The 7,176-nt window shown below is 38.0% G+C and overlaps 1 long non-coding RNA gene across 1 annotated transcript; it reads left to right on the forward strand.

Moving 5' to 3' along the window:
* The first annotated feature begins 1,875 nt into the window (after positions 1-1,875).
* Positions 1,876-3,021, forward strand: LOC104959117 (uncharacterized). Its single transcript, XR_799829.1, has 2 exons — positions 1,876-2,352; positions 2,625-3,021. It is a non-coding gene; the product is annotated as an uncharacterized lncRNA (long non-coding RNA).
* Positions 3,022-7,176: the final 4,155 nt, after the last annotated feature.

The following is a 7,176-nucleotide window of genomic DNA, read 5'->3' on the forward strand; positions in this document are numbered from 1 at the left end:
TGACTTTAACTTTAACTATATATTTATTTGTTGTTCCTTTCTTTTCTTTTCTCTTCACTATATCTGTAAAGCGTCTTTGAGCACCTTTAAAAGCGCTAACAAATTAAATCTATGCACTTTTTGATGTCTTTTATACATAAATAGACGTCCCCGGTGTGTAACGAGACTCACAAAGTGTCAGAAAATACAATCTTCTCTCTTTTCCTCCTCACCCACATCTCTAAAAACGGGGGTGCAACGGAGCTGATCCAGTCTTGCTGAGAACTTGACATCATTACTAAAACGTTGGCTGGCTTTACATTAAACGCCCCGCCCTCGACCCCATATACAGTCGGCTAGCTGAATCCCCTCCCGCAGCTGTGTGTCTGTGTATTCAGCAGGATGTCTACGAGAGTGACGTCCCGTCCACACAGCGGCGTGCGTTGACGCTTCACCATTCACTTTGAATGGGGTGACGTCACTTTTCGCCCAACTGCAGTGTGGGAAGCGACGCGGAGCGTTGCTGGCATGGCTCGCTGCAAAAGTTGAGCAATGTTCAACTTTTGACGCCTCGGCAGAAGCGTCTGCCAATCGAATCATATGCCAGTACAAGCTCTAGCCAATCAAACCGCTGCTTGTGTGTCAGGGGCGGGAGATTTATGTGATTGGTTGTTGGTCGAGTTTCAGACACGCCCGTCGGCAAGCGACAACGCACGCCGCTGTGTGGACGGGCCGTTAGAGTACAGTTGTTTTGTATATAATACATACAATGGCACTGTTCTAGCGGTAAACGCTGAATAAAGAACTGTCCTTGTGGTAAACCCGCGAGAGAGAAAGCGTTATTTCAGAAATAATGCTTGATGTGGTTCGGAACATAATATGGCGTTTAATCACGGCAAGGCCGGATTAGTACCTCCACGAGCACCTGGGCACTGAGAGCTCAGGACCCCTCAACCCACGTACCAACACGTAACAACACGCCTACCCAACATGACCAATGTTTTACATTTTCCTTCAATCTGGCATGTCAATCGCACAACTATTTGTCAAAAGCAGGGATGCAGCTACATAGTTCAACTAAAGTAGGTCTAGCCTTTTGCCCTTTCAGTAAAAAATCACAAGACAAGGATACAATGGATAAGATCTCAAGACAGTGTATGGCTCAAGAAGACCTAGGTAATATCACTCAAAACCTCAGAGCAGCACCCCACTTCAAATGCCAAAATATGACTGGCTGGCTGTACAAGTACACGGGGAGTTCTATTTGTCACCAACATCGAGAATTACAAAAGTAAAACATGAATTGAAAGTATGTGGTTGCTCAACTAAGTGATCAGTATATGTGATAGAAGATATTAGTGTGTGTGTGTGTGTGTGTGTGCGTGCGTGCGCGTGCAATAGAGAGAGAATGTGTGTTTGTAAGACAATCCCTCAAATCAATGGATCTTACCTTTTTAGAAGTGTTTCTTCCTTGCCCTTTTCTTTGCAAAGAGCTTCTTTGCTAGCTCAACAACATCCTCAGGCCGTCACTGTTCCTTGTGGTTGCTGGCCTAATTTGTCACTTTTAACAATCAATTTTTTCACAGAGACGGTTTAGAAAATATATTAATTTGACCCTATAGAAAAGGTGAGTTAGTTATTGCGGCGGAGAGTGAGTTTCATTTAAAACGATGTATGATGAGTGAGGTTGTGTCAAAAAAATATATAATAATAATTACTGGTAGAAAGCCTTCTCTTCACTGAGCTCACCACTTACATGCGGACGCTTGGCCACTGCAGCTCGATTACATTTAAAGGGCCAGACCCAGAATCAGCACTTCTATAACAGGGCTGAAATAGAGGGGTATGAGGCATGGCTACAATAGGTGATCTGTTTGGTATTTTGAGCAAACAATTCAGAGACATGTTTTGTATAGATATGGTCCTATAATATACTGTTCAAATATAGCATAATAGGGGAGCTTTAAGGGGCAAAAGGAGCAAGCCTGTGAAAAACTTTGGGCATCCAGTTCAAGAAATATTTCACACCATTTGTGAAACTGTTATCATTTTTAACAATGTGTAACAGATGAATGAGGCAATACTTTATTACATAGGAAGAAGCATGTAAGGCTGTTTGTGTTATGATTCCCATCTTTCCTGCACATGTTTCTTCTGACTCGTATCGGGGAAACCTACAGCACACGTTAACATGTTATCTTATGTGGACTTTTGATTGTCTCTACAGAACCTAAGGCAGCTTTGCCACCCTGAAATCAAGACGCACAGCACAGCAAAGCAACCCGAGCAATGCCCCTTGAACCCAGACAACAATCTCACATCCGCTGCCAATGAATACAAAGCAGGTGGTGGAGCTGAGATGGAGATGCAAATGTGAGAACTGAACATATTTGACAATGTTTTAAAAGTGATATTTTGTTTTCACGAGCTAAGCATTTTAAAGAAACGCTGATGAGCAATACATTCGGAACACTTCCAGCAGTTTCCTGCACAATAAGCACCAAGTCTTGTTTTACTGTAAAATGTCTCTACTGTAGGCCTACATCATAAATGACAATATTGAAAAGACTGAGTTTTAAATAAGGTATTTTCAGTTAAAGCGATCTAATAATGTGTCTGATTACGTCATCATTTTCATGTTTCAGTATGCCATAGACAGAGGATCAAGAGATGCCAATCTTGATTATCACTGCCCACTAACATGCACTGTTGCCACACATTTTTAGGGAATTTCACCACCTGAAAAACATTGTTTTAAATCTCCAGCTCCACAGGTAGTGGCAGCTGATAATATCAGACAATGCAGAAAGCCTTTATACAGAATTAGTGTAAGGTAAATGTTGCCTTTTTATTATTTGATAGTTTTTATATATTTACACACATATGTTTGAAATGGTTTGCCTTTTTATTTTCTGGCTCTTTTGGCTTTATGTTCTATATTTTTATGCTGTTACGTTTATTCATCTGCATATCATTATCACATGAGAATTCACTGGGGACCATAAGCATAGTCTGTTATAAACCAAGAAACAAACTTCTTCACAGTTCAGTCTGCATTTTTGATTTACTGTGTAACACCCACCCATCAAATTTCACTGAATGATGTGTTTCATTTGTTGGTATTCACTCACTATTCATCACATTAAACACATTAATTGTGCAGATTGTACATATATTCGTTAAACGATACAACAGATTTACGATTGATACCGTTTCAGCTGCCTAAGTACTTGCTGGATTATTGCTCTGCTCTTTAGGTGGTTTCTGCCAAGTTTAAATGAAAGTGAGACTGAAGTCAAGTCCTATTTATTTTCATCACAGAAAATAGAGTCAAAAGGTTAAAGAGTAGCTTATTTTTTACCAGAGGCAGTTTTGAAAGGAAATTGTGCACTGAGAGTTAATTTCCTGTATCTGTGTCAAGTAGTCCATTAACTCTAATGGGGGAAGTGAACATGAACACAGATTTGTTATGATTCTTTCACTCTATTGTTGCCAAAGTAATTATTGGACCCATTTTTTTATCATATCTTCCCCACATTCTGACACTAATGGCAATTTTAGACGGACAAATCACGGGTAAATTAGCTTTGTTTGTGACCAATTGATGATTGTTCTGTACTAGTAGCACATCTGGTAGCAGTGTTAATGTTAGTCAAGCTTTCAACATTTTAAACTGATATCAAAATGGTAGTTGTTACTTGATAACAGATTGAGACTTTTAGCACATGATTGTTACATTCAGCAATTTAAATAGCTTCCCTTATTTCAGGTATTTTGAAAACTTCGATTTTTTTACCCTCATTGCAACAAAAAAGCTGTGTAAGTAAGTTTGATGTTCTGGCTTCTTCTCCATAGCAACGGCTGCTAAGGCTCATGGGAGCTGTATTACTTTGATTAATTAGACATACCAGGCTCAAAGAAAACAAATCTCATGAATTATGTTTAAATACTCTAAAGTATAATTACATTCCCAGAGTTCATCGTGTCTGTGTAAGTTATCATTATTAATAAGAAATTCTGGTAAGTATTTCTGGACCCTCCACTTGCCCACAGGAAATGTATTGTTTGAAAAGATGTCTTCAATTACACTGAACAAAAATATAAATGCAACACTTTTGTTTTTGCTCCCATTTTTCATGAGATGAACTCAAAGATCTAAAACATTTTCTATATACACAAAATAACCATTTCTCTCAAATATTGTTCACAAATCTGAAAACATCTGTGATAGTGAGCACTTCTCCTTTGCCGAGATAATCCATCCCACCTCACAGGTGTGGCATATCAAGATGCTGATTAGACAGCATGATTATTGCACAGATGTGCCTTAGGCTGGCCACAATAAAAGGCCACTCTGAAACGTGCAGTTTTGCTTTATTGGGGGGGTCTGGGGGGGTCAGTGTAGTTTCCTGTAAACAAGATATTAAAATATACCTCACTGTCATACATGCACACTTTTTGGAAGTCACACTTTGGGACCCCACTGTAGTTGTTTTATTAATGTTGTAGAAATTCACGACAGCTGAATCCCAGAAGACTTACTAAGAATACTTGGCAAAACTCAGAATGTATTGAAAGGAAAGTTACGCTTAATTTATTTGTCGTTTTCAACTTAAATAAACATATAAAAAACAATAAATAAATAATAATAAGTCTTCCACTATAAACTTGTTACATTAATTATTTGTTCAATTCTCATTAAATGTATAGACTGATGACGATGAACTACAGCTGCTGAAGTATGAATATTCTCAGACATATATGTGTTAGGACAATTTAGGACATGAATGAGACATGAAGTCTAAAATGTTGTAACCATATTGATGCACCTTAAGTTTAAAGCAATGTAAAGACTGCTTCTTTGAGTCTTAATGTCTAACTTTGATAGAAGTTAGAATTACAGTTTTATTTCCAAACACAAGTTAATCACAGACATTTCCCAATTTTTCACGTTGACTTTGTATCAAAAATGTAAAAATGTTTCTGTAAAATCATATCAATGCTACAATAAATCAATAAATGTTATATTGTGGGGATTCTGAAATAATTGTTTCCATTGTATTTTTACGATACATAATTAAAATAATATTGTTTTTATTTGTTTTAATATGTTTTCCTTTTACTGAGTAGAAGAGGAACCCGAACAAACTTAACTCGACGTCCTTGTGAACCCACTCCTTTTCAAAGACAATAGCTTATATAACTTCTCTTAATTACAAACTGAAAACAAAAGCAAAACATTAACTGAGTACATTTATTAAAATGTTTCCTTTTCATGCTACTCTTGTACATATTACTTAAAAAATACTGTACATTTTACTTCACTGCATTTATCGGCTATTTCTATTTGCATAGTGTGGTATCATTACTTGTACTCAAGCTCACATCAATGTAGGTCATTTTCTGCCACGAGAGCAGCGGTTCCAAACATTTTTCTTAAGGAATCCCTTTTCTAACTTTATTGAAGTGACGACTCCTGAATCAAATAGATATTTCATGTGTTAATATTCAAGAGAGCTGTGCAGCCTTAGTGACCCCGAAGGAGGGTTTGACCCCAAGGCTGGGAAATAATGCACTAGAGATCTCTCAATCAAAAGCAATGACAGACAAAATACCTCCAGGGTGAAGAGGTGTGGGGTCATGGGAGTTCATTGCAGTCAACTTATTTAAGTTAAACTTCACTGTTTATTGTTCAAGACAATATTACTGGGAACCATATGTTCCAACGAGGTCTCCTCTTCTTTTTTTTGAAAATTGTAACCGCTAAAAACTCTGAATACGTTTTATGTTAGAAATCAGTGTTTCTCTGACTAGTATTTATGGTGTTCTTCCTGCAGAAATGGAAGTTAATATCCATAACTAAAATTGAATGTAAAATTAATTCATTAAAAATAGTCATTGTGTGTTTTTGTACTTAGAATGAGCCCAACATATCTATATAGGAAGGTTGTCCTCTTCTGCAGAGTCCTGTTGCACCAAAACTGACAAACTGAACTCTGGATATATTAGGACCCTTTTCGTCATCTGGAGGCCCCTGCAGTTCTCAAACATGGTTCTAAAACTTCATGAATGCAAGCCGAAGTAGTTTGAAAGATGATCTCTATGCAAGGCGTAGGTCGTAAAATACCAAATACTGCACACTGTCAATATAAAATGTTCTTGGTGATAAAAAAATCCAGATATTTTCTGGAGAATCGTGGTCTTTAGTTTCCCTTAACACATGTAGCACACGACTAGAAATGGCCTGTCACACTTTTCCCCACTGGAAATAGGCGTAGTCATTTTGGTCTCGGCGGGGGGGGCAGCAGCTGGCTCGAGCATGCAGTGGCGATTCTAGAGATTTATACATGGGGTGGCAGAGGGGTGGCAGGCATATATTGTAGGGTGGCAATTTTTTTAGGAAGCCCACCTTACTTTGTACTTTATATGCACCCATATACAACAGTTTTTTCAACACCCAAGTGTGATAAATTCAATATTTGGTCTACATACATGAGCATTCCACTTTTTAGTACATTAAAACAGTGTTTCCCTTGGGATTATTGTAGCAGCAGAAATGTTGCTCATCCCAAGCAAGCCTTCTGGGGGGGTATCCGGGGCATATCCCCCGGGTCAAAAATGTTGAACATTGTTAATTCAATCTAATCAATCTGAGGCACTTTGAAAGCAAAATCAAGCCATAGGAATGATTTAGAAATTTGAGGACTTCCCAGCACTTTACAAAATTCCAGCATTATCCTAGAAGCAAAGCCCTCCCTCAAAGGCCTGCCTGCCAAAGTGTTTTGTGAGTGCATGTGTACAGAATAGGTTAGACAGGTTTGTGAGAACAATTTCTGTGTGTGTTAAAGTCACAAAATATATACAAGTATTTACATTATCAGTTATTGATGAAATTTCACATTGTAAATGCAACCAAAAAAATACAAAGCAGATTAGAATGTTTTTTGACTCCGTTACATATATCATCTGATTGCTACAGAAGCTGTATGCGACGATTGCTATGCTGTGCAGCAAATCTCTTCACAAACTCATCCAAATTTAAATCTTTCGCACGTTTAGACTCAATACTGAGAATTGCTATACTTGCTAGTCTGTTCTCAGTCATGGTAGAACGCAGGTGATTCTTGATCAGTTTAAGAGCTGAAAAACTCCTCTCACATGCTGCACTGGTAACAGGCAATACCACAGCTATTTTAC

The sequence above is a fragment of the Notothenia coriiceps genome, unplaced genomic scaffold (assembly GCF_000735185.1).
Source record: "Notothenia coriiceps isolate Sejong01 unplaced genomic scaffold, NC01 NC01_scaffold00029943, whole genome shotgun sequence".
NCBI lineage: Eukaryota > Metazoa > Chordata > Actinopteri > Perciformes > Nototheniidae > Notothenia > Notothenia coriiceps.